We start from the raw sequence: 26,687 nt of genomic DNA, 5'->3' as shown, positions 1-26,687 counted from the left end.
CGGGCTCAGCTCTGCGTAGCAAATACTCCATAACCAGGGCCTGTCCGATTTGACCCTGGCGCGTTCGTGTCTGCGCATGCGTGTGCCCCTCCCCGCGCCAGTTTACAAGCCCCTGGGAGGATGAGATTTTTGTTTTCATCCCTGTTATATCGCCAGCACAGTGTCTGGCACAGAGTAGATGTTCAATAAATATTTGTACGCAAGTGTGCACGTGTACACACCTATGCGCCTCTGCTCACGTGACCGGGTGACCTTCACGCGTGTGAACGTGTGTGGGTGGGGCATCGCGTGCTTTCTGCGCAGGCGCGTGAATCGGGCTCTACAGGCCTGTGTGTGAAGGACCCTGAACGGTGAGCTTGCGCGAGCGGGATGAGCCCTCGCCGGCCCACGTGAGCACGCGTGCCGCGTCTCCCGGTACGTGGGCATCTATGTGAGCTCGGGCTGCATGTGCACATAGGTGGGTGAGCAAAGGTGTGATTTCGTGCGGGTGTGTGTGTTAGGTGAGATCTGTTTAGTTGTATACACAGGGGCGCGCGTGGACGTTTGTGAGAAAGATTGCGGTGCAGTGGTCAACAAACTGGCCAGGCTTGGATTCTGGTTTCCATTTCTGCACATCTGTGCCACTGTGGACGAGGTACTTAAAACTCTCTGGGCCTCAGTTTCTCTATCTGTGAGGTGGAGTGATAATAGCACCTGCCTCCTGGAGCTGTTTTGGGGACTAAACAAGACACTAGCATTTGGCACACAGTGAATGTTCAGTCATGCCGCCTGCTGCTGGGTTTTTTTTCCCGGGGAGGTGGTGGGGGGATTAGGTTTTATTTATTTATTTATTTATTTGAGCCATACCCTCCCCCGCTGATGTTTTAAGTTGTGTGTTGCACACGTCTGTGTCCCCAACCCTGTCCTCACCCCAGTCCCAGAGAGAGAAGGACCGTCTCTGCTGAGCACTAAGATTTGCATGTGGGTTATGGGGAAAGAATCTGTGTCTTGGTGTAAGATGATCGGAAGCGGGTGGAAGTGGGGCAAACTGGGCTCTGAGCATCACAGCCCCTTCTCCTCAGCTGTCCTTCCACCTGACTCATGGAGGAGAACTTGGGCTTTCCTTGGTCACCTGACTCCATCCTCCCAGCCTGGAGAGGTCAGTCTTTGCAAGACCAGCTCCCTGGGCTCTGGGGAGGCAGCTATGAGATGATGGGTGAAGAACTCACTCTGAGGAAAGGTGGTCCCAGGATATGCGTACGATGATTCCATTAGGGGTGGCCCTGGGTGTGCCCATTAGCGGTTCATTAGGCCAGAATCTTCTACTCATACCATAAAATGGAAAGAGCCAGGTGCCTTTTAAGGGGTCTAAAAAGAGCTATCATGCTCAGAAAGGGAACTTTGTAGCTCAGAGGAGACTGACACCAGTCAGAGTGATTAAGGAGGATGGGGGACTTCCCATCACTGCTGCCCAGGCCCTGGGAGGGGCTGGTGGGCAGGAAGTGAGCTCTGAGGCTAATCCAGAGTGTTCAATTATCCACTGATTCATTCGAATCACATTTCTTGAGTCTTATTCTAGGCCTTGGGGGAGCCAAGACTGGTCCCTGCCCACATGGAACTTGTGGTCAAATATATAAGCCCCAGTAAGGCAGTGTGGTCCACAACATGACGAGGGAAGCTTGGGCCCAAAGGAGGGATGACTCACCTAGTCTAGGGGCATCAAGGAAAGCTTCCTGTAGGAGGTGACATCTCCGTTGAAATCTGCAGGATGAGAACCAGTTGATTGGGAGATGGTGGGGGCAAGAGTGCATCATCTGGTGGAGGGCACAGCACAGGCAAAGGTCTGGAGGAACAGCCCAACCCGGCTGGAGACAGAGTGTGAGTGAGCTGGGAGAGGAAACTGCAGGGGAAAACAGCCCTGTGTGCCACGCATGGCGTTTGAGACCAGAGGACCTCGTCTGTCATCTGTAGGCCAGCCTGATTTGGGGCTGGCTGGGATGCCTGTTTCTTGGAGTAAGTCCGAAGTCGAGGTGGAATGGGGCTGGCTGTGGAGAGGAGGGCCTTGAAATATGCATTTGATCATTCAAGAAATTTTTCATGAGCACCTACTACGTGCCAGGCTCTGCTCTGGAGATGGGATGGGGCGGTTCTGCAGTGAACAGAACAGACAAATCTCTGCCTTAATGATGCTGCATGTCTAGAGTGGGGACAGACAGGGAGGCCAGCGTGCCTGGAGCAGGGAGAGGGAGGGAGGGTAGGAGGAGATGACTTCACAGGTGGTGGGGGCCAGCCACGGAGGGCCTTGCTGGCCACCGTCAGGACTTCGGGTTTATTCTACGAAAGCCAGGAGGGCTATGAAGGACTCAGAACGTGGAGGTGATGTGATCTGATTTCTGTTTTAAATGACCACTCTGCAGGGAGGAGAACAGGATGGTTTTGGCGGGGAAGGTCCGAAGGCAGACGTGGGAAAACCAATTAGCAGCCTGCTGTAATCGTCCAGGTCAGGGATGCTGGGGGCTTGGGCCAGGTGGTGGCCGTGGGTTCTAGGTGTGGGTTTTTTTTTTTTTTTTTTGAGAGTTTCACAAAGTCTAATTTATTTAAGTTAGGATGCTCCCTTTTATGTTTTTAAAAAATATTTTATTAGCTTCTAGATTTTATTTTTAATTTTTTGATTGAATTAACAGTTGAATTTACAGAATTTGTAGTTGATTTACAATGTTAGTTTCAGGTATACAGCAAAGTGATTCAGTTATATAGCAACATACATATATATATATATTTTTCTTTTCAGATTCTTTTCCATTATATGTTATTATAAGAAGTTGAGTATAGTTTCCTGTGCTATACAGTAGGTCCTTGTTGTTTATCTGTTTTCTATATAGTAATGTACGTCTGTTAATCCCCAACCCCTAATTTAGTTGTGAGTGTGTTTTGAAGGTAGAACCGGTGGGTGGATTCAGGGTGATGAGAGAAGGTGAGGAAGCAAAGATGACCCTGTGCTGAGGCCGGGCTGGGAATCCAGCCCCACACGCGGTCCACCCACCTCAGCCTGGTCCCAGGGGCGGGTGGAATAATTATTATTGAGGAGCTTAATCATACCTCCACTGTTGAGCCCCTGCTCTGCCAGGCATGATGACTTCATTGCATCCTTGTTATTATCCTATGAGGTAGGGGGGTCTTCCCAGCCCCATTTTGCATTTTCAAAAGAAGAAATGTCCCCCAGGGTGACTCAGCCCTGAGACGTCATCATCATCATCGGTAAAACTGTGGGTCCAGCACTCCTCCCACCACAACGCCAAATCAAGTGTCCCCTCCAGGAGACACTTGGCAAGGTCTGGTGACACTTCTGGTTGTTAGAACTGGGAGGAGCTGCTGAGGGCATCTAGCAGCTCAAGAAGCTGCTCAATATCCTGCCATGTGGAGGACAGCCCCACAGCAAAGAATTACCCAGCCCAAATGTCCACAGTGCTGAGGTGCAGAGACCCAGCTCCCCCATCCTTCCAGGGCCTCCTGAGAGCCCACCTAAGGGGTTTGGGAGCCTCTTCCTGAACCAGAAGTGAGCCTGTGCCAAGATGGCAGTAGGCAGCCGGCAGCTGTGGTGACAGAGGCTGGTTCCTGGAAAACTGAACTTGACATCCTTGTGGCTTTTCTTCTCCTTTTTCAATCTGCAGATGGTCTCCAAAGGCCCAATGTGTCCGCAGCTCACTACGCTGCTGGGAACCTTCTATGGCTCTGGGTACCACCTTCCCCTCCAGTCTGTGGCCTCACCACTTCCCTCATGTCCAGCCACACCAGGGCCCTCATTTCCCCGAAGACCCTGTGTCTCTGCTTGGAGTTTGGTTGCTCGTCTTCAGGGCATGCTTCCTTCTCCTTTCAGTCTGTTCTGATCTTGATTATTTCCCTTCTTTTATTTCCTTCTGTGTTTATCTTGCTGCTCTTCTTCCCAGTTCAATGTTCCAAGCATTCAGTTTTAGCTTTTCTTCTTTCCTAATTTATGCATTTTTAAGGCTACAAATTTCCCTCTAAGTCTTGTTTTAGCTGCAACCCACAAGTTTTGAGATGTGCTTTTTAGATCGTTCAGTTCAAAATGCATTCTAATTTTTCCACTGTGATTTTTCTCCTTGTCCCTTTGGTGATTTAAAAGCGGATTTCTTGGTTTCCCCAACCATGGCTTTGAAAACCTTTGGAATGGCCTTTCTTATGTTTTCATCATGGTAAACTACTCTTCATCCTTCCAAGTCCAGTTCAAGTGGCCCCTCCTCTGTGAAGCCTTCCCTGGACACTCCCTCCATACCACTCCAGGCATGTAATTAATAGTTGCCTCTTTTCGGCTTCCAAGGCACTTTGTAAAGATGTTCATAATAGCACTTTTAGGACACAAAGTCACCTATCTGTCAAGACTCTTTCAGTTTCAAGTGAAAGAAAACTGATCCTTTTGGCTGAAACCAAAAGGGAACTTACTGTCTCATTTCACTAAAATGTCTGGCTTTCAGGCACAGCTGGATCAAGGGGTCCTGATTCCTGATGACTCAGTTCATCTCTTGGGTCATTTCCTGTATGTTGACTCCATTCTGTGGCAAGTTCTCTCATTGGGGCCACAAGCTATCTGCAGTAGCTACAGATAGCACAGCCTCTCTGCTCCAAGTCTGGAGTCTTTGCCCTAATTGTCTCATCACAAGTTTCATGGAGTCTCACTGGTTCTCACTGATACTCTGACTGGATTAATTAATATGGCCTGGGAATAGAGTACATTGGCTTAGGACAGGGTCATGTGCTTCCCTGGGAAACAGGACAGAAAAAATCAGGACACAATTACCTGAAGAATAAATTAGTGCTGGAAAGCCCTTCCCCACCCCAAAAAAGTCAGTCTTATACTCACCACATGCCACTGTCCCAGCTGCTTTACTTTGAGTCCCGTGTGTCCCTTCCCCACTGGACTTGAGACCATTGACAGTGATGAAAGATCGGTTTTATTAACTGAGACAAATCAGAGACTACAGGGGAGAGATGGGCGACTCTCCTCAGCAGTCAGCAGCTGCCGCAGGAGCTCTCTGTCTTAGTCAGCTCCGACTGCTACAACAAATACCACAGACAAGATGGTTTAAATAACAGAAATGTATTTCTCACAGTTCTGGAGGGAGGAAAGTCCAAGAACAAGGTGCCGACTGATTCAGTTCCTGGTGAGAACCCGCTTCCTCGCTTACTGCTTTCTTGCCAGGTCCTCCCATGGCCTTTCCTTGGTGAGGAGGGATAGACCAGCTCCCTGGTGTTTCTTCTTACAAGAACACCAATCCTATCCTTAACGACCTCCTTAGAGGCCCCGTCTCCATCCACAGCCGCACTGGGAGTTAGGGCTGCGATATGTGACTTTCAGGGCGGGGATGGGGACACGAACATTCAATCCATAACACCCTCCTTCCAGGGTAAGCCCTCCCACATCTTTTCCAAAAATCAGAGCCTCACAGACACTCAGCATGAAAGGAGCCTTTATGGCCCTGTGGTCCAACCACACATGCAATCAGTCCAACCATATACCCACATCAACAGGTGGCCAAGCCTTGGTTTGCATACCACCGGGGACAGGAAGCTCACCATTGACGGTAATTAGGCAACTCTGACTGCGCTGGTCTGGACCTAAAGGTCAGCTCTCACATCCCCCACCCTGGATCTTCTCTTCTTTGAGCTAAATACCTCTTCTCTCTCTTGGTTTTCAGACCCTCTTCATATCCCTCCCCACCACCTTCTCGGTTGCCTCTTCTGAATATCCTCAGTTCGCCCATATTCCTAAAAACGGAAGGCCAGATCTAGACATAGACTGCAGGTGTGGCCACTTCAGTGAGGCTAACCTCCCTTGTTCTGGCACCACACCTCTATTAATTCAGCCTCGGGGGCTTCCAGTTTCTCTTGAACAGAACACACTTGACGTTGGGAAAAATCCCCAAGCACATGTTGCATCCTGTTGTCACCCTTTTACATGTGAAATTGACTATTTGACCTGAAGTAAAGGACGTTGCACTCATCCTCGGTCAGTGTCTCTGGAAGGACGATGACTCACATCTCTATACATTTTTAACGCCTTCCCCTCTTGCTATGCCCTGTCCCTGGCATGCAGGTGCCTTGTGGCCGTCCTTTTTTTATTCCCCAAATGGAAATAGCTTGATTATTTTCCTCAGATTTCGGAAGCAATGTATCACTTTAAAAACTCAATACAGAAAAGTACAAAAAATTAAAAATAAAAATTCTCACCACCTGGATGTAGCCCTGTTAACACTTGGAGCTGGACCACCCAGGTTCAAATACTGCCTTAACCACTTACTAGCGCTACGCGATCAGGGGCAAGTTGCTTAAACTCTCACATCTCCATTTCCTTGAGTCTAAATGGAGATATTAAAAGGTGATTGTGATATCTTAGCACAGTACCTAATAGATGGTAAGTTCCCCTAAAATGTAAACAACTTTGCTATTTTTGTTATTAATAATTGTATTAGTCAAGACTGTGTTTCTCTGGAGAACCTTGACTAATACAGAGAAATGTGTCTTAGTCTGTTTGGGCTACCATAAAAAAGTTACCATAGACTTGTAGACTTAAACAACAGAAATTTATTTTCTCAGTGTTCTGGAGGCTGGAAGTCAGCACAGTTGGGTTCTGGTAAGGGTTCTCTTCCTGGCCTGCAGACAGCCGCCTTCTTACTGCACCTTCACAAGGTGGAGGGAGAGAGAACTCTGGTGCCTCGTCCTCTTCTTATGACACCGCAGTCTAACTGGATTAGGGCTCCACCCTTCTGACCTCATTTAAGTATAATTACCTCCTGAAGGGCAGGTAGAATCACACTGGGGATTCGGGCTTCAGCGTATGAACTGGGGGAGGGGGGTGGAAGCAATTCAGTCTACAGCAATATTAGTATATGTGGTGGCTGTAGTCTTCGCACAGATAACCCCGTACTTGCACCGTCTTCTTTTTGATAACCACAGAGGTGGGTTGCCGGTTACCCAATCAAAGCCTCCTTCCCTCTGGCCACAGTGACTGGTCCAGGGATTTCCAAGTTACTCAGGCTGAGCCATCCTTGACCCCAGACTGGCACACAGATTGGCTTGTGATTCAGGCCAAGCCAATGCAGATAATTCCCTGGAATTTTTCTGGCTGGAGTCCATGGGAACAGTTCCTTTCCACTCTGACTGCAGAGCTGGTGAGTTGGGAGTTCAGGGTTTCCAGGAGTCCAGGGTTTCTCCAGGCTGCAGAAGGAGAGAATCCCTTTCTGAGCTTTGCCCACCTGCTGCAGTGCGTGCCCAACTTTGCTGAGCTTGCTTGGTTAGGTTTTCTACAACTACCACTGAAGTAACACTGTTACGGATGGGCCCTGAGTAGTAAAATGCGTTCAGTTTCTTTTCTAGGGTATGACAGAGATTGTTAGCTTCCAGTGTCAGGTTTCACCTTTTTTCCTCCATGATAAGCCCCTGATGGGCATTGATCCATCAGTCAGGATTCTGTCTGCATCTGTGTCTACCTCTGTGTCTCCATCCACATCTGTATCCAAATCTGTATCCGTGAGTATTAGTTCAAATACAGGATCAGCTGCATATCCCCAAAACTCAAGTTGATAGTGGCTTAAATAAGAGAGGTTTCTCTCAACATGTCACAGTGGGGAGGGAGGTGTCCGGGGCTCAGTGGTGATCCATGAGGTCACCCAGGCACCCAGGCTCCTTCTCTTTTGCTGCTCAGCCACCCTTAGAATATTACCTTGGTCTGTATCATCCGAGACAGCCACCAGCACGTCCACTTTCCAGGGAGCAAGAGGAAGGAAGGGGAAAGAGTGCAAGGTTACATTCCCTCCCCTTACTTTATTTATTTATTTATTTATTTATTTATTTATTTATTTATTTATTTATTTATTTATTTATTTTTTTAGTGGTGTTAAACAACCATTTTGTCATGGTCATTGATTCTGTGGGTCAGGTGTTTGGATGGGACACAGCAGGGACGGTTTGTCTCTGCTCCGGGGTGTCTGGGACCTCAGCCAGGGAGATTTGAAGGCTAGGGGGGTGTTAAGGGCTCGAATCATCTGATGGCTTGTTTTACCTGCAGGCCTGGCACCTGGGTCAGGGTGACTCAGACAGAACAGCCGACCAGAAAACCTACACATGACTTCTCTGTGCGGCTTGGCGTCCCCACAGCATGGCCATCTCAGAGTTCATAGATTTCTCACATGGCAGCTCAAGACTCCCAGTGGAAATGTTCCAATCTTCTTTTATTTTTAAAAACTTAAAAGAAAATTTAAACTATAAGGCACCTCCTTATAAAGGGATGACTCTGAAATTTCACATGGTACTTATACACAAAACCTGATTTTTCTTACTTATTCTAGTACCCCTTTTGATCTTAAATAGTAAGGGATATCTATTTCTATATCATCTACATTGATATACAAATTAATCACGCTGCTTTAATATCTGCAGAGTATTCCATGTTATCAATATTTTGTAAATGATTAATGTAACCCTCTCTTCCTGGTTCATTTCAACTTTGTCAGTTTTTTATACGTACCTGGCGTAACTTGCTCCACCAGTCTGGGTATCCAGATGAGCCCCTTTCTGTTTTTGTTATTCATTCGAGCCCCTTGTGTGGTTAGCATTTGCATTCAGGTGGTGTAACAGTGCAGCCACAATGGCTGAAACACTTAACGGTCCTGCGTCATGTGAAGCCCAGAGGCAAGTCGCTACTGACGTTGGTTCATGGCCTGTGATATCAATGCTGAGTTCTCTGTGGTTGTCTTGGTCTTTCCCTTTGGTTCCAAATGGTTGCTAGAGCTCTAGCCATCACATCTACACTTTAGTAAGACAGGCAAATGGAAGAACGGGAAGACTAGAAGGGCCAAAGGGTGATCTCAGAAGCTCCGTCTGAACACTCCCATCGTTAGCTGCAAGGGATGCTGGGAAGTGGTATGTTAGCTGGGCATGTTGCTGTCCAGAATTACACTGTGATTCTGACATGAGGAAGAAGGGCAGGATGGAAGCTGGGAGATAATTAGTGGTTGCTGCCATTTGCAGATGTTGGAGCCTCACCCTCACAGTCTCAACGTTACACACTGAGGCATTCTTATTGCAAATACTTGCAACTGGCAGTCTGAGGGCTTATTTTTGGCTGCAGGTACACACAGTTGGCCAGCTAGAATTGCCCTTGGAAGCAGCCCTCTTCTAACCATCAGTGGGGTCTTAGTGAAGTAATACCCCAGCTTCCTTGTTCCTCATCTGGGACAGTTTGGAGTAATTAACTGGATTAAGTTCCAGTTGCCACAGCAGTAACCTGCTCCTTAAGACTCTCTGTTGGCTTCGTTCCCTCCCCTGTCTCACTTCTCACTGCCCTACAGCTGTTTCCTGGGACCACCTCCCAAATCCACCACTCGCACTTGAATCCTTGTCTTAGAAATTGTTTCTGGGGGAACCCAACCAAGACACCGATCCTGCCTCAAACAGCAGTCAGTGTGATCGATGGCTAGGGGGATCTGATCAGCCCATCAGGGAGACTAATTTAGGGGAGAGATTTACAAAATTCTAAGACATTATTATCTGCTTGGATGAGAGTCCTACTGGTCCAGAACCTGAAACATCTTAAGGTGAGTCTTTAAAACAGGATGATCATATCCCTTCTGGGTTACTCATAATTGAAGGTACTATTTATTAGTTTTTCCTTTATATTAAGCCATTGTTCTTGAAATAAACCCATATTATCAGGGTAACAGAATAGAAGAGTTCTTGGTCTCAGCTACATGTGTGCACAACCCAGCCCTCCTGCTATAAATCCTCTATGGGGAATTCTCAGTGAAACGCCTCCTGCCCTTCCTTGGCTCAGGCCCTAAGCAGACCATTTGGTCCACCAGAGGAGCCCCGCAATGTTGGGCCTCAAAAGGAAATGGATGACGAAGGATGTGTCTGAGAGAAATTTTAAAAGATCTAAATGAATGGAGAGCTAGTTCATGTATGTAGGTCAGAAGACACAGTATTTTTAAGAGGGCACATCTCTCCAAATTGTTGAATATAGATTCAACAATCCTTGTCAAAATCCAAGTAGCTATTTTTACAGAAATTAACAAGCTAATCCTAATTGTATATAGAAATTTAAAAGACTCAGAATAGCCAAAACAATTCTGAAAAAGCAGAATAAATTTGGATGACTTTTCACTTCCCAATTTCCAAACTTACTACAAAGCTGCTATAATCAAGACAGTGTGGTCCTGGCATATAGATATAAAGTGATGAAAGAGAATAGAGTCCAGAACTAAGTCTGTACATTTACAGTAAATTAATTTTCAGAATAGGTGCTAAGGTAATCCCACAGGGAAAGGATAATCTTTTTAACATATTATGCTGGGACAATTGGATATCCACATGCAAAAAGATAAATTTAGATCATATCTCACATTATACATAAAAATTAGCTCAAAATGAATCATAATTCTAAACATAAGTAAAACAATAAAACCTTTAGAAGAAGACATGAAGAAAATTTTTGTTACCTTGGGGGAGGCACAGTGTTCTTAGATATGGCCCCAAAAGTGCAATCGACCAAAAAAAAAGGTAGATTTGATTTTAATAAACTTTAAAATTTAGAGAATTCCAAGGATCAGTGTTTCCATTGAAGCAAGAATTAAGCTGCTAAAAACTGTCAGAATCAACTTTTTTTGGAAGTTTGGAATCTATTCAAAATTTTAAAGCAACCAGCGGAATGCATAATGAAGAAAGAGACTCCTCATCTTTGGTACAAATATGATGTGGCATTTTTGCTTGTCTGCTCACCATTTCCTATTCTCCAGCTCAGTGGTGGCTGTTTGAACAGTAGTCTGCATTTTTGGTGTGATTTGCTGGGACAAGAATGTGCAATACAGACCTTATTCTCAAAGAATTGTGGTTGTATCTTTTGATCTGTCTGGTAGCTTCCTGAGGAATTGGCTCAGGCATTTGCCTTTGTTTTGCCCGCCTTGAAATTCTTTCAGGGCTGGAGCTGCTTCTTAGGCAGTGTCTGTTGAAATAATTTAAAGACTGTGCTACCCAGTGGGGCAAGGGATGATGGACAGAACAAGCAGTAGGCCGACCAAAAAGCCTGTGAAGGAGGAGGATAAGGAGGAATGTACAAGGGCTTTGAAAGGCTTCCACATTTACCAGGGGATCTAGAGTACAATGCATATGCCCAGGGCTGAATGCATGTACAGAAAAGGTCTGAGAGGACCCCAGGCTTGCACCTCTGGCTGATCTCTGGGCTCTTTACAAGCACATGAAGAGTGAAGGTGAAAGCTAAGACATAGTTGTATTCAGCCTGGCTAAGCATTGAAGACATGCCGCAGCTCAGAGCCAATCTGTGAAGACTAAGAAAATATGTTTTGTTCTGTTTCTGTTTTGCGTTTTTCATTTTGGCACCAAGTGTTAAAGAAAATCTCTAACAGATCACCAGCTGACTGCTGAGGTCATGGAATAGAGACTTGAGAGAACATGCACAACAAGGAATATAGTATTTGCACAAATAGATTGGAAAAGTCACTAAACAAATGGATGGCTGCAGCCACAACAGACAACGAAAGCAATCCCTGTTGGGGCAGAGGGGCAGGGGAGAATCTGATTTCCAGAGTTACCACATTATAACATCCAAAATGCCCAGTTTTCAGCAACAACTTAAAAGGCACAAAAGAGATAGAAAATCATGGCTCATCCACAAGGAACAAAAAAGAAATTGATAGAAACTGTCCCTGAGGAAGTCCAGGCATTGGACTTAAAGATTTTAAGTCAGTTGTCTTAAATATGCTCAAAATGCTAAAGGAAACCATGGATGAGGAACTAAGGGAAACCACAATGATGTATGAATAAATAGGGAATATCAATAAAGATACAGAAATTATAAAAAGGAACCAAGTAGAAATTCTGGAGCTGAAAAGTAAATACTGGAATGAGAAAGTTACCAAAAGAGTTCAGTGTCAGATTTGAAGCAGGTTGAACAAAGAATCAGTGACTGAAGATGGGCAAATTGAAATTAGCCAGTTTGAGGTGCACAGAGAGAAAAAGAGTGAAGACAAATCAACAGAACCTAATGGACTTGTGGGACAGCATTAAGTATATTAACATACGTATTATAAGAGTCCCAGAAGAAGAGGAGAGAAAGGACCATAAAGAATATTTGAAGAAACAATGATGAGAAACTTTCCAAATTTGATGAAATACATGAATCTATACATCTCAATAACTCAGCACACTTCAACTAGGTTAAACACAGAAAAATATACATCAAGACATGTTATAATTAAACCGTTGCAAGACAAAGAGAGAATCTTGAAATCAGAAGAGAGAAGTGATGTGTCACCTACAAGGAATCCTCAATAAGATTAATAGCTGATTTCTTATCAGAAGCCACAGAAGTCAGAAGGCAAAGGATGACATAATTAAAGTACTGAAAAAAAAAAAAAAACCTGCCAATCTATCTTCTATATCTGGCAAAACTTAATGAAGGAGAATTTAAGACATTCCAAGATCAGAACCTGCCCTATGAGAAATACTAAAGGGAGTGTTTCAGGCTGAAATGAGAGGGCACAGACAGTAACTCAAAGTCATATGAATAAATAAAGAACACCAGTAAAGGTAAATACAAAAGTAAATGTAAAGGCCAATATTATTATATTTTGGTTTGTAATGTCTCTTTTTGTTTCCCACAAGATATAAGGATAAATGCATATATAATAATTACATATCAGTGTTAGTGGACACATAATATATAAAGATGTAATTTATAACAAAAGCAATGTAAAAAGGTGAAAGATAGAGCTGCATACATCAGAGTTTTCATATACTTTTGAAGTTAAATTGGTATCAATTCAGATTAGATTATTATACATTTAGCATTTTAATTATAATTCACAAGGTAACCAGTAAGAAAATAGCTTAAAAATATATGGGAAAGGAATGAGGAGGCAATCAAAATGGCACACTAGAAAAAAATCAAACACAAAAGAAGAGAATAATGGAGGAACTGAATAATAAAAAAAGGCACTATATATGTAAAACAAATAGCAAAATGGCAAAATCCTTCCTTATCGGTAAACACTTTAAATATAAATGGATTAAACGCCTTGGTTAAAACAAAGAGATTGTCAGGATGAATGAAAAACATGATTCAGCCATACACTGTCTACAAGAGACTCACTTTATATCCAAAGACACAAATAGGTTGAAAGTGAAAGGATGGAAAAAGATATTCCATGCAAATAGTAAGCAGAAGAGAGCTGGAGTGGATATAATAATATCAGTAAGATAAGTTTTAAGTCAAAATTGTTAGAGACAAAGAAAAATATTATATGTTGACAAAAGTGTCAATTCGTCAAGAAGATAAATAATTATAAAAATATATGCACTAAACAGCAGAGCCCCCAAATAAATAAGCAAACATTGAAAGAACTGAATGCAGAAATAGACAGTTTTACAATCATAGTTGGAGATTTCAGTACTCCACTTTCAATACTGAATAGGACAGCTAGTTAGAAGGTTAATAATGAAGTGGAAGATTTGAACAATACTATAAACCAATCGGACATCTAGGCATATACAGAACATGATATCTAACAACAGCAGTGACCTCCAAGTGTACATGGAGCATTTTCTATGATAGACCAGATTTTAAGGCACAGAACAAGTCTCAATAAATTTTGAAAGATTGATGTTATACTAAACATCTTCTCTGATCACAGTAGAATGAAGCTTAATATCAAGAACAGAAGGAAAACTGGGAAATTCACAAATACATGGAAATTGAATAATGCACTATTAAACAACCGATGAGTCAAAGAAGTAACAAGGAAAATTAGAAAATACTGAGGAACAAGTGAAAATGAAAACACAACATACCAAAACATATGGGGTACAGTGAAAGCAGAGCGAAACATCAAATGTGGAACTACAGAGGACTTTATTAAAAAATAAGAAAGACTGCAAATCAGTAACCTAACCATACACCTTAAGGAATTAGAAAAAGAAGAGCAAATTAAACCCCAAGCTAGCAGAGGAAGGAAATTAATGAAGATTAGAGTGGAAACAAATGAAATAAAGAATAGGAAAACAATGGAGAAGATCAACAAAACCGAGAGTTGTTTTTCTTTGAAAAGATCAACAAAATTGATAAACCCTTAGCTGGCCTAAGCAAAAAAGAGGAAAATGCAACTAACTAAAATTAGAAATGGAAATGAGCTCATTACTACCAGCCTTACAGAATAAAATGGATTATAAGGTAGTGAACTATTGTATATCAAAAATTAGACAACCTAGATGAAATGGAAAAATTCCTAAAAAGACATAAATTACAAAAACTGACTTTAAAAGAAATAGAAAATCTAAGCAGGTATATAAGGGAAAAGTTGGATCAGTAATCAAAAACCTTCTAATAAAGAAAAGTCTAGAGTCAGGTGGCTTCATTGATAAAATTTACCAAACATTTAAAGAAAAGTTAACATCAGTCCTTCTCAAGCTCTTCCACAAAATAGAAGAGGAGGGAACACTTCCTAAGTCATTCTGTGATATCAAAGCCAGATAAAGACAGCAGAAGAAAACTATGTACTGATATCCTTTATGAATATAGATGCAAAATCCTCAACAAGATAACAGCAAGCTGAATCTTATTACATATAAGAGGATTATACACCATGACCAAGTAGGGTTTTTCCCCGGAATGCAAGGGTGGTTTACCCTGAGAAAAGTAATCAGTGTAGTACTCCATATTAAGAAAATGAAGAAAAAACCCACATGATCATCTCAACTGATGCAAAAAACCATTTGACAAAATTCAACACCCTTTCATAATAAAAAACACTTAGAAAACTAGGATTAGAATGGAAATCCCTCAGCATCATAAACGCCGTATGTGAAAAACCCACAGCTAACATCACTCTTGATGAATGACAGGCTGAGAGCTTTCCCCCTAAGATCAGAAACAAGGATGCCAGCTGTCACCACTGCTATTAAACATTATACTGAAAGTTTTTGCCAGAGCAATTCATCAAGAAAAAGAAAGAAAAGAAACGAGAAAAGAAGTAAAATGCCTCTATTTGTAGATGACATAATACATCTAGAAAATTCTTAAGAATCCACAAAGAAATTGTTAGAGCTAATAAATAAATTAGGTAAAATGGCAGAATACAAGATTAGCCTACAAAAAGTAGTTGTGTTTCTATACATTAGTAATGAGCAATCCAAAAAGGAAAGTAAGAAAACAATTCCATATACAATAGCATCAAAAATAAGAATAAATTCAAGAAGATGAAGGACTTATATGTGTAAAACTCTAAAACATTGCTGAAAGAAGTGAAAGATCTAAGTAAATGAAAAAGCATCCCATGTTCATGTAACGGAAGAATTTACATGGTTAAGATGGCAGTATTTCTCAAAATGACCTATAGATTCAATGCAATCCCTTTTGTTCTTTCAGAAATGGAAAAGTTGATTCTAAAATTCATATGAAATTGCACGGGACCCAGAATAGCCAAAACAATCTTTGAAAAGAACAACAAAATTGGAGGGCTCAAACTCCCAATTTCAGAACTGACTGTAAATCTGCCAGTCAAAACAGTGTGAATTGGGTATAAGGATAGAAATAGAGATCAATGGAATTGAATTGAGAGTCCAGAAATAAATCCACGCATGTATGGACAACGATTTTTGACAAGGATGCCAAGACAATTCAATGGGGAAAGAACAGCTGCTTCAGCAAGTGGGTGCTGGAACAACTGGATACCTACATAGAGAAGAATGAAGTTGGACCCTTATCTCACGTCATATACAAAAATTAATATAATGGATTAGAGACCTAAATAGAAGAGCTAACACAATAAAATTCTTTTATTTATATAAGGGTATATAAAGGTAAATCTTTTATTTGTATAAGGGTAAATCTTCATGTCCTTAGATTTGGCAGTGGGTTCTTAGACATGACACCAAAAGCATGGGCAACAAAAGAAAAAAGAGATAAACTGTAGTTCACAAAAATTAAAAACTTTTGTGCATCAAAGGACACTATCAAGAAAGTGAAAAGATGACCACAGAAGGAGAGAAAATATTTGTAAATCATATATCTGATAAGAGTCTTTTATCCAGAATATATAAAGAACATTTGCAACTCAACAACAAAATGACAGGCAACCTGTATGAGTCTGTTTGGGCTGCTACAACAAAATACATTAGACTATGTAGCTTATAAACATAATTTACTTCTCACAGTTCTGGAGACTAGGAAGTCCAACATCAAGGTGCCAGCAGATTCGGTAGAGCCCGCTTCCTTGTTCATAGGCTATCATGTCTTTACAGTGCAGAAGGAGCAACTTATCTCCCTGGGGTCTTGTTTATAAGGGCACTGTTCCCATTCATGAGGGCTCTGACCTCATGACCTCATCAGCTTCCAGAGGCCCCACCTTCTAAAACTGTTACATTTGGGGGTTAGGGTTTCCACTTACGATTTTGGGATGGGGGACAGACAGTCTATAGCACAACCCAATTTAAAAACAGGCAAAGGACTTGAGTAGACAGATCTCCAAAGAAGATGTATAAATGACTACCAAGCACATGAAAAGATATCCCGCATCATTAACCATTAGGGAAATCCAAAGCAAAACCACAGTGAGACACCACTTTACATCCACTAAGATGACTATAGTTAAAAAGAAAAAGGAAAATAATAAGTGTTGGAAAGGATGTGGAGAAATGGGAATTCTCATACATTGCTGGTGGTAATGTAAAATGGTGCAGCTGCCGTGAAGAACGGTTTGTCATCTCTTCAGTAAGTTAGATGTAGAATTACCGTATGACCCAGTAATCCACTCCAGAAATGTATGTCTGCACAAAGATTTGCATGGAAATGTTCATAGCGGTATTATTCATAACAAAGTGAACACAATCTTTCATCAGCTGATGAATGAAGCAAAGGCCCCATATCCATGCCGTAGAATATTACTCAGTGATACAAATGAATGAAGTGCCTGCTACAACATGGACTACACACACACATTATTATTGCTGAGTAAAAGAAACCAGACACAAAAGACCAAATGTAAGATTCAATTTATATGGAATGCCCAGAAAAGAAAAAGGAGAATCAGTAGAGACAGAAAGGAGATTACGGGGGCTGGGAGTGGGAATGAGATTGGCTGCAAACAGGAGCAAGGGACCTTTTTGGAGATGTTCAAAAATTAGATGGTGGTGATGGTTGCAAGATTCAGAAAACTTACTAAAAATCATTGAATTGTACACTTCTAGTGGCTGAATTTTATGCTATGTAAATTATACTTCAATAAACTTCTTAAAATAAAAATAAAGAAGAGGAAATGGGTTGAAGGAGGGGTTGTCTCAATTTATTTTTCCCCAGTAGGCCCCTTGGCTGAAATGCAAATTTAACCACTTCCTCCCCATTGACCAGCTTTAAATGCTAAGGGGTGTTGGGAGGGTGCTGAGGGATCCTATTACACCTTCTTTTGAGACTTTGGGGGCCACACTTACAGACCCAGAGGGGCCCTTAAGAGACCCTTCCCTGAACACAGATCTGTTTCTGAGGGGACTCACGTTCACTGCAAAGAACGTGGCAGCTGTTAAATTTCCACTTCCAAAAGCACCTTACCTTTTAAACACAGGGAGTTAAGTGGTGCCTGTTGCATCTCACCCACCCCCTAAATTATAGCTGGAGGACTCTTTTGAAAATGTAAATTAGATTAAGTCACCTCTCTGATGAAACCTCAGATGATTTCCAGTCTCCTTGGGACCAAATCTACCTTCCTTACCCCACCCTGCAAGGTCCCATGTGACGTATAAGATGTGAGACTTCCATGACTTTACCCCCTAGTAGTCCTTTGCTTGCTCACTGTAATCCCCATGCTATTCTCAAGTTCCTGGAACAAGCCATCTTCCTTCCCATCTCAGTGCCTTTGCACCTGCGGTTCCTTCTGCCTAAAATGTTTCCCCTATGGCTGGGGTATTTCTTAACCATCCAGGGTGCCCCTCTTTGTCACTACCTAGACCTCTCATTGGTTCTCTATGATAGTACAATTTTCGTTTAATTTGTCTGTTACTTCTTTTTAAAAATATTTTATTTATTTATTATTGCACTATTATTTTATTTTGGCAGGGGTAGGGGAGGTAACTAGGTTTATTTATTTTTTGAGGAGGTACTGGGGACTGAACCCAGGACATCATGCATGCTAAGCATGTGCTCTACCACTTGAGCTATACCCTCCCCCATGTCTGTGACTTCCTTTTGTCTGTCTCTCCCCACTAGAATATAGGTTCCACGAGGGCTGTCACCCGTGTGTATTTCTGGAGGGAATCCCCAGTACATCGCCAAGGGCATATTCAGTATTGGTGGGTAGAAGGCAAGAAGGAGAGAATCGGTGGGTGGATGGAAGAATGGATGAGTGAGTAGGTGGGTGAGTGGGTGAGTGGAGAGAAGAACGGGAAGGAGGAAGGCAGGCAGATGGGAGGGAGGGCCAGAGGCAGGATTGAATATCTTTGGGTTGACATACATCCAAAAGCAGTGTAGTCAGTGACAGGACGTAAGCTCAGGAGCCCGAATGACTGAGTTCAAATCTCAACTCTGCCACTCTCCAGCTGTGTGACCTTGGACAAGTCACTTAACCTCTCTGAGCCTCAGTTTCCTTATCTGTAAAATAAGGATGATGACAATGGTAGTAACAATAATTACCTTGAGTTATTCTGGGGTTTAAGTGAGATGATGCATGTTTAAAGTCCTTAAAACCCTGGCACAGAGTCGGCTACCAGCAAATTTTAACTCTTTTCTTTCACTTGTCCTTCTCTTGATCTTTCATCCATGGTATCAGAAAACTCACCCTGAAGAGCAAGAGCAAGAGAAAGAAAAGCTGGCTTCTTCCCAAGATTTATGATCCAGAGAACACACGCTTCGGTCGTGAGGAAGAGAATGTCTTTAGGGCAAACATCCTTCAAATCAGCCACAGGGGAATTTGTACCAAGTTCCTCAAAAACAGAAGAAAAAAAATAGAAGAAATAAATAACAAGACGCTTTCTCTTTTTCTCTGGAAGGGTCATGTGGCTTAGCTGCAAATTGTTTCCCCAAAATGAGTCAGCTGAGGAGGGATGGCATGTGTGTTTGAGCCAACCTGTGTCATCAAAACACACAGCACAAAACAGCCCCCATTCATCCTGGTAACATTTCAAGGATGAAATGTTTGGGCCCATTTCCACAGCCTGGGGTAGGCTTAGGTATCAGGTCTACCCCAGTTCAAATCCCAGCTATGACACTTCTTTGCTAGTGTGACATGTCACCCTTCTGAGCCTTGGTTTCTCCCTTGTAAAATAGGAATAATCTCATTTGCCTCATGTGGTTTGGGAAGTACATGAGCACACCTGGGTGCTTAAAAAAAAGGCAAGGTAGTCAGTGTAGTTGTGGCCGCACCAGCTCTCTTGCTCTTCTTTTGAGGCTGCTGGGTGTGAATTTTATCCCTAGGTTTCTTAAATGTCTGCCTCAGACATCCCATCCTCTCGTGGGCGCTTGGCTGGTCAACAAGATGAAAAAGCTCTTGAGAATTTCTTGTTTCTGTTTTCTTTCTGAGTTCCTGTGTGTTAATGGCAAGGTGTCCCCATTTTTTTTTTTTCTGTGATTCATTTTATTTTATTTTTTTACATACATACATATACTTTTTTTTTCGGATTCTTTTCCATTACAGCTCATTACAAGAAATTGAATATAGTTCCCTGTGCTACACAGTGGGTCCTTGTTGTTTATCTGTTTTATATATAGTAGTGTGTATCTGTTAATCCCAAGCTCCTAATCTATCCCTCCCTCCTACCTGTTCCCCTCTGGTAACCACAGTTTGTTTTCTATATCTATGAGTCTATTTTTCGTTTGTAAATAAAATTTGTATATATATATTTTTAGATTAAGTGTTCCCATTTGGCAGATGGGCGAAGCGAGGCATTTCAGAAGGGTGAAGTGACATGCCCAAGGGATTGTCTTCTCCAGGGTTGGAAGAGAGTCTCCTGCTCCCTGCAGCCTTGCAGCAGGAAGCTGGATTCAAAGGAAACAGGGGCAGAGAGTCTGGGAGGGGTCGCAAATTAAGACCCTTGCGGGCCCAGGCAAGGCAGTGTGCATGAGTGAAAAGGGCCAGCTTGCAAACTCTGGAAGAGGGGCTGTGGTGTGGTTGGGGCCACCGCCTCTCCACAAGACCTTGGGCAGGTCTCCAGGCTTTCATGCTTCTCTCTGAGCCGAGAGCTGGACTCTCAGGACCCCCGGGAGCCTCCAGGGTCCAGTTATGTCCCCTCTTGCACTCCTCGGAGCCACAGTTTCCACATCTGTGAGAAGCGATGGCTCCCGGCCGTCCTGCCTGCCTTTAAAGGTCGACCGTGAGGCCTGTGGGGGCGATGTCACCCGTCCGCAGGAGGCCGACGTCACCCTGGTGGCCCCAAATGCCTTCCTAGCAGGCGACCTTTGGAGGGCAGTGAGCCTTGCCGCGGGGCCGGGCCGCCTCCCACCGCTTTCTCACTCCCCGGGGGAGGAGTCGCGGCCCTGTGGGCGGGGCCTGCGGGAGCGGCTCACCACATCCTCCTCTTCCTCCCCACCCTGCGCACGCGGTGGGGCAGGGATGGCAGGCACCGCCTCTGGCAGATCCACTGGCGTCTCTGCCGAGTGACCGATGGTCTCGGGGTCCAACTGTCTGCTTGCTTCTCCCTTAGTGTGACTGACAGCCACAGGGCTGCCTGCCTGCCTGCCTACCTGCCTGCCTGCCTGCCTGCCTGTCTATCTGTCTATCTGACTGGCTGGACAGCTGCCTGTTTGCTTGACTTCTCTCTGTCTGCCTGCCTGAGCAGCACTTGTCTGCTGTCTGTCCATCCCTGGTGCAGCGGATCGGTCCCTGCCCCTACACTCTGTCTTCTGGCAGTGTGTGACCTCTTTGGGATGTGACTGATCGTTGCCTCTGCGTAGCCTGCCGACGGGGAACGCAACTGCCGTCCGTCTGGTTGACAGCTCCTGTGCCGTTGGTCGGGGGGACTCCGGGCAGGTTGTGGCTTCCCATCTCAAACCCCTGCCTGTTCTCCCAGACCCCCATTTCCCACTCCCACGCTGAGCAGAGCTGCCACTCGTGGGAGCCCACTGGATTGCCCTGAGCACACACAATGGATTTCTGAGGGAGAAGTAGAAAGCAGGTAACTTGCCTCCAGTCCCTGTTCTGGGGTGGGGGAGGGGAGGGGGAGGACATGGAAGGGTCCTGTGCCCTCATCACAGCTGGAGTCAATGAGGCAGCAGAATTGGGCTGGAGTCTCTTGTTCAGCCCAGCTCAGGAGGACTGGCGTGCCTTACTGTCAGTCTGCTAGAGGCCCTGGGGACACGGAGGCAGGGGCATGGCTGACATGGCCCCCTGAGCTTGTGGAAATCAGCCTCCCAAAAGGCAGGGGCTAGGTGGGGAGGTGGGGAGAGCTGGTTCCAGACCGAACATGATGTGACATTCACTGTGGTTCTGGGCAGCTGAGCAGGGCAGAGGTGGGCACGAGTGTGATGGGGCCGGTTTGGGGGAGAGAGGAGGGATTGACTTTGTGCCAGGTTCTGTGTTTTATGTCCTTTATTTTGTCTACATTCTTCAAAATGGCTTGGTGTGCCCATTTCACAGATGAAAACTGAGGCTCTGAGAGGTAGAGTGATTTTCCCAAGGTGACTCAACCAGTACGTAGCAGGGTGGGCAGGTGACTTGGAGGCTGGTCCTGACCTGCACAGACTGTCTCCTCATCTCAGGAGAACATAGGGGATGGGTTGATGGCTAGAGAGGTGAATGGGTTCTGGGTGTGCGGAGGAGAGGGGAGTGAGGAGACTTGGGGATGCTGAACCTTGAAGGATGGGTTGAATTTTTACTTGAGAAAAATTGGGGAAGGTAGGAACAGGCAGACACACTCCTGGCAGAGAAGTGGATGAGTAAATGCCTGGAGGGGAACTTAGGATGTAGAGGACTCAGGGCAGGAGGGGTGGGGATCATTAAAAAGTCAGGGGCTGCTCCTAGGAGGACATCTGTGTTCCCCTGGGGGAAAGTGTGGGGGTTTTAGAAGCACATGGTAGAGTGGGGAAAACCTAGGTTCAAAATCCAGCCATGCGGCTTCATGGCTGGATGAACTTGAGCCAGTTTCTCTGCTTCTTCTAGCCTCGTGGAACCTTGGTCTTCTCATCTGTAAAATGGGGACAAGGGCAACTCCATCCTCATAGGGCTGGTTGTGAGGGTTTGAGGGCATGAAAATCTAAAAGCTGCTGTCTGGAGGCTTGCCTGGGAAGGGAATTTGCATCATGAAGAGCCTGGAGCCCACAAAGGAGAAAGGCCAGTTTCCAAGAATGGTAGAAAGTGCAGGGACATGCTTGGGAACCCACAGTCCTGCCTCTCTGAGGCCCCTGGGGTCTGGGGCACCTGCGTTGAGCATGTAACAGGTGCTTGAAGTTCTCCCATAATCCTCACAACACCAGGTAAGGCTGATGGCCTCATTCAGCCCATTTTACAGATGAGGAGACTGAGGCTCAGTGGGAGAAGCTTGCCCCAGGTCAAGTATGACTGTAAAAGGCAGAATTGGGTTTGGACCTTCAAGGTGACAGCCTACTGATCAGGATAACATAAAACCAAGAGTTGTAGTCCTTGGGCACTTTCTGATCAAGGGGGCTGGGCAGACCCCAGAGGGGGAGCCCCAATCTCCTGTTCCCTGTGGTGGGTTCAGCAGAAGCCCTGGTCCTGCCTGCCCCACACCTGGCAGGGAGTCTGGGTCCTCACAGCTCTGCAGTGGAGGAAACTAAGAGCCCTTAATGTTAGGAGGTGGCCGAGACCCTGGGCTGGGAGAGGTGAGGGGAATAAGAGGCTGAGCCCCAGGTAGTGCTGGCTCCTACCTGCCTAACAAGGAAGAAAATGGGCCTAGAGGTGGGGATTGGAGCCCAAAGGGACTTGTGGGCAGAGGGAGGGGGCTTGCTGGAGGAGAGGGCCAGTTCAAGAGAAGATGGGAATGAGAAGGGCAGGCCACCAGAAGTTTTGGGAGGGACCAACTTCTCCACAGCATCAGTACCTCCCTGGTACCTGATAAATGAATGAGAAGAAGGAAGAAAGGGCATCCTTCCTCCCAGCAAGGGGAGCCAGTGCTTGCAGAACCCCAGGCAGGCCAGAATGATGGCTTGGCTTCTCCACACAGCTGGGAGGTCTCTGCTGTCAGATGGTGGGGGTTGGGGGGATGGGAGGGGCGGGGTAGGGTGGGGTGGATGCTGTGGCGGCGCTGGATCTGGCTCACCAAAGCCTACCAATTGTGATCTGGGGCTTTGGAAACAGCCAGACCGAGGTTTGAGTCCCAGCTCCATCCCTCAGTACCTCTGTGACCTGGAGTAAGTCACTTAACTTTTCTGAACCTTCAGTTTCCTTATCTCTGATATGGAAATAAGAATGCCTATCTCAGGTTGAGGTTTTATTCGACATGTTTTTACTGAGCACTGTCCTAGGTCCTGGGTTTTCAGTGGTGCACACACAGAGCCAGTGCCATTACAAGGGGAGAGAGCTTAGCAGTGGCTCACGATAAATAGAAGCTATTATGTTTTACTTTAAGCATCGCTGGTAATAATTGTCTCGTTATCACCCAGAACACCTGGTGTAGCTTCTGGCCTATACGAAACCTTCAATAAATGACAGTTCTTCTGATGAGTCTACTCCCCCCTTTCACAGATAGGGGAACTGAGGTGCCAAGCCGGGTGAGCATCTCTAGGGTCACCCAGGGAGTCATTTACAAGCAGAGGGAAGAAAGCCATGAAGACAGGGGAATAAATAATTCTTCAAGGAGGGGGATCGTCCCCCCATCACAGCCCCTTCCTCACACACTGCTCCCTTCCCTGCCCTGGGGTGCACCCCAGCTCTGAGGGGCCGGGGAAAGGGGGAGCTGGAAGGAGCCCCAACCCCACCTCCTGGCTCACAGGTGCCACCGCCTCCACTCCCAGCCCTGGCACTCGGCCAAAGGGACTTTTTACGACAGCTCAAATGAGAGCTCTGAGTAAACTTGGAACTTCTGAAACAACCTGAGAATATTCCCCGGGGTGTGGGCAGAGGCCCCTCTGAGGGCCCCCGGATGGTCAGGACACCTGCAAAAGGGCCCTAGACTGCTGGTCCTCACAGACCCCACTTAAATTGTCTTGAGGGAGGTGTGGCAAGTGCACATTACTCACAAACCTCCAGTGTACCTGGTGCCTGCCTCACTCCTTCAGCCAGGCCAGGGCCCCTGCCCCTAGCCTACAGATGAGGAAACTGAGACTCAGAGAAGAAAATAGATGTGCCTGAGGTCCCACTAAGAGTGGCAGAGCCTCCTTCCTGATCCAGGGCCACCAGGCTGCTTCTTCCCCAGTCCGAGAGCCCTGCTTAGGTAAGAATTCTCCGTGTGACCCTGGGCAACCCACTGTCCCTCTGTGAAAATTTGCTACTAATCTGATGACCACAGTCATGATCACTTGGGTAGGGGGAAGTTCCTGGGACAGAGACAAAGTTGATGGAGAAACCAAGGCCTCTTGGGGGCTGCCTCAGGGCCTGCTCCTTGTTTGACTGGAAACAGCAATTTGTAGCCTCTTCCATTCATTCAGTCTTCTTCTTCAGCTACTTGTTAAGCATTTATTGTATTCTGAGTCCTATTCTATGCATTAGGGATGCCCTAGTGAACCAAATAGGTAAATTTCCCACCCTTTCGGAGCTTATGCTTCAGGTTGGAGACAGGTCATAAACACAAAAACAGAAACATTTACTAAGCAAATCTTAATATTACAATTGCCAAGAAGGGGGCAAGCAGGGGTATGTGACCTGGAGAACCTCAGGGGACACCCATTTCAGACAGAGTGGATTGCCTCCTTGAGGAAGCAACATTGTAGCTGAAACGGCAGGATAAGAAAGCAAGGAAGCATGGAGGGTGGGAGGAGTGTTCTAGGCAGACAGAATGGCATGTGCAAAGGTCCTGAGGTGGGGAAAAGAAGTCGGGGCTTTGGAGCTCTTATCCTTATCAAGTATGTAAAGATCCTCAATGCACTGAGTTTAAGAAAGGAATCAAAAAGAGGAAGATTTAAGTTTGGAGTGTATGGTCTACATGGATTTCAATATTGAGAGTAAGCTTCAAGATCCGTCATGATTGAAAGCATTTTCTTGCATTTAGTCACTCATGTAACCAGTGCTTTGAGCACCTACTGTGTGTCAGGCACTGATTAGCCACTGCCATTCAGCAGTAACCAAGAAGCACATGGTTCCCATCTAGAAATTGCCAAGACTGTTGCTAAAAAACATTGTGAGCTGTGTGCTCTGGTGGAAGGAGGGACCCCAGAGGAAGGAGTGACTCATATGCCTTCCTTGGAGAGGTCAAAGAATTACAAAGGAGATGACATTTAAACTGGATTTTGAAGGCTGAGTAGGAGGGCTGATCATCAGTCAGGGAGAGTGGAAGGTTCTGGTGGTTGAAACTGCACGTGTGAAGGCGTGGAAGCCAGATGAATGGGGATGTTGTGACGCCGTTGGGGATCAGAGCACCTGGACTCCGGGGTGAAGACTAGGGGGCAGAGGGAATGTCAGGGAGCAGATCCGGACATGCTTTGAATGCTGGGCTAAGGAATTGGGGGTTTTCTCTGATGGGCAATGGGGAGCCACAGAAAGAGAGTTGGAGGGGCCACAGCTGGAGGCAGGGAGGTCAGGGAGGAGGCCAGGAGGAGAGCAGGTGGGCAGAAGTCCTTGGAGACCAGGGATAAACTAGGAGCCCTTTCTTCTGTGTTCCCTCTTGGGAAGTCCCTCAGTCTTGACACTTCCCCTTCTGGTGACCTGTGGGCTCTTGTTTCTGGCATTTCTGGGGAGTCCCTCTTCACTCTCTTGGTCCTCGTGGGAAACGGGCCATTGTACTTTTACCACACCCCTCGCCTTTCACTTTCAAGCCCCAATCCCCACCTGGGTCACATCGGACAGGATGACCGGCTTGAGCTGAACAAATCTCATTCCTGAATCATCAGTGTGGGAAAGGAGATACAGGAAAACCAAGAACTTGGGTTCATTCCAGTTTGAGGAGTTTGTAAATAACGCTGCGGTGAGCGCCCCAGCACACGTGTGTCTGCTTGCATACATGGGTACGCACTGTTCTTTGGTGCTTAACCTGCAGGTGGAATTGTTGGGCCTCCTGATCAGCAAAAGTTTTCCCCAGGGGTTGCTCCAACTCACACTCCTGCCAGAAAACTGAGCAGGGATTGAGAGTTCTGATTCCTTCGTCTCCTTTTTTAGCACTGGAATTGTCAGCGTTTTCCACTTTAGCCATTCTGGGTTGATGAGTATGAGTAGTGCTGTCATATTGGGATATGAATTTGCATTTCTTTGACAAGTAATGATTTTGAGCACCTTTTAATATGCTTCTTGGCCATTTGGATGCCTTTTGTGACGTGTCTGCTTAAGATTTTGTCCATTTAAAAAAAAATTGAATTCTGTGTTTTTATAATTGTTTTGTAGGAGCACTTTATCTTGGACACACACACACACACACACACACATATATATATATATATATATATATATAAACATATCATTATATACATAATTTTACATATTATATGTAACTATGTAAAAATACAATATATAATTATATAAAAAACTATATATAGATATAATCTCCCATTTCAGTTTCTTTTCTATTCTCTTTTTTTTCTCAATTTCCGTTTTGTT

At 45.0% G+C, this 26,687-nt stretch overlaps 1 protein-coding gene across 4 annotated transcripts in view; it reads left to right on the top strand.

Annotated features, from left to right (window-relative positions):
* Positions 1 to 365: 365 nt before the first annotated feature.
* IL21R (interleukin 21 receptor) overlaps positions 366 to 26,687 on the top strand; it is a 50,775-nt gene continuing 24,453 nt past the window's right edge. The window contains exons 1-2 of one of the 4 annotated variants that reach the window (XM_032460585.1): positions 20,502 to 20,654; positions 21,058 to 21,162. The gene's annotated coding sequence lies outside the window, so the exon portion shown is untranslated. Of the gene's footprint in view, positions 415 to 20,500; positions 21,163 to 26,687 lie in introns of those variants that run through there. The other 3 variants (XM_032460586.1, XM_006186677.3, XM_032460584.1) reach the window with 3 other exon arrangements.

The sequence above is a fragment of the Camelus ferus genome, chromosome 18 (assembly GCF_009834535.1).
Source record: "Camelus ferus isolate YT-003-E chromosome 18, BCGSAC_Cfer_1.0, whole genome shotgun sequence".
NCBI classification, from domain to species: Eukaryota; Metazoa; Chordata; class Mammalia; order Artiodactyla; family Camelidae; genus Camelus; species Camelus ferus.
The sequence above is the reverse complement of the archived record's forward strand: the minus strand, read 5'-3'. Positions and strand labels throughout refer to the sequence as shown.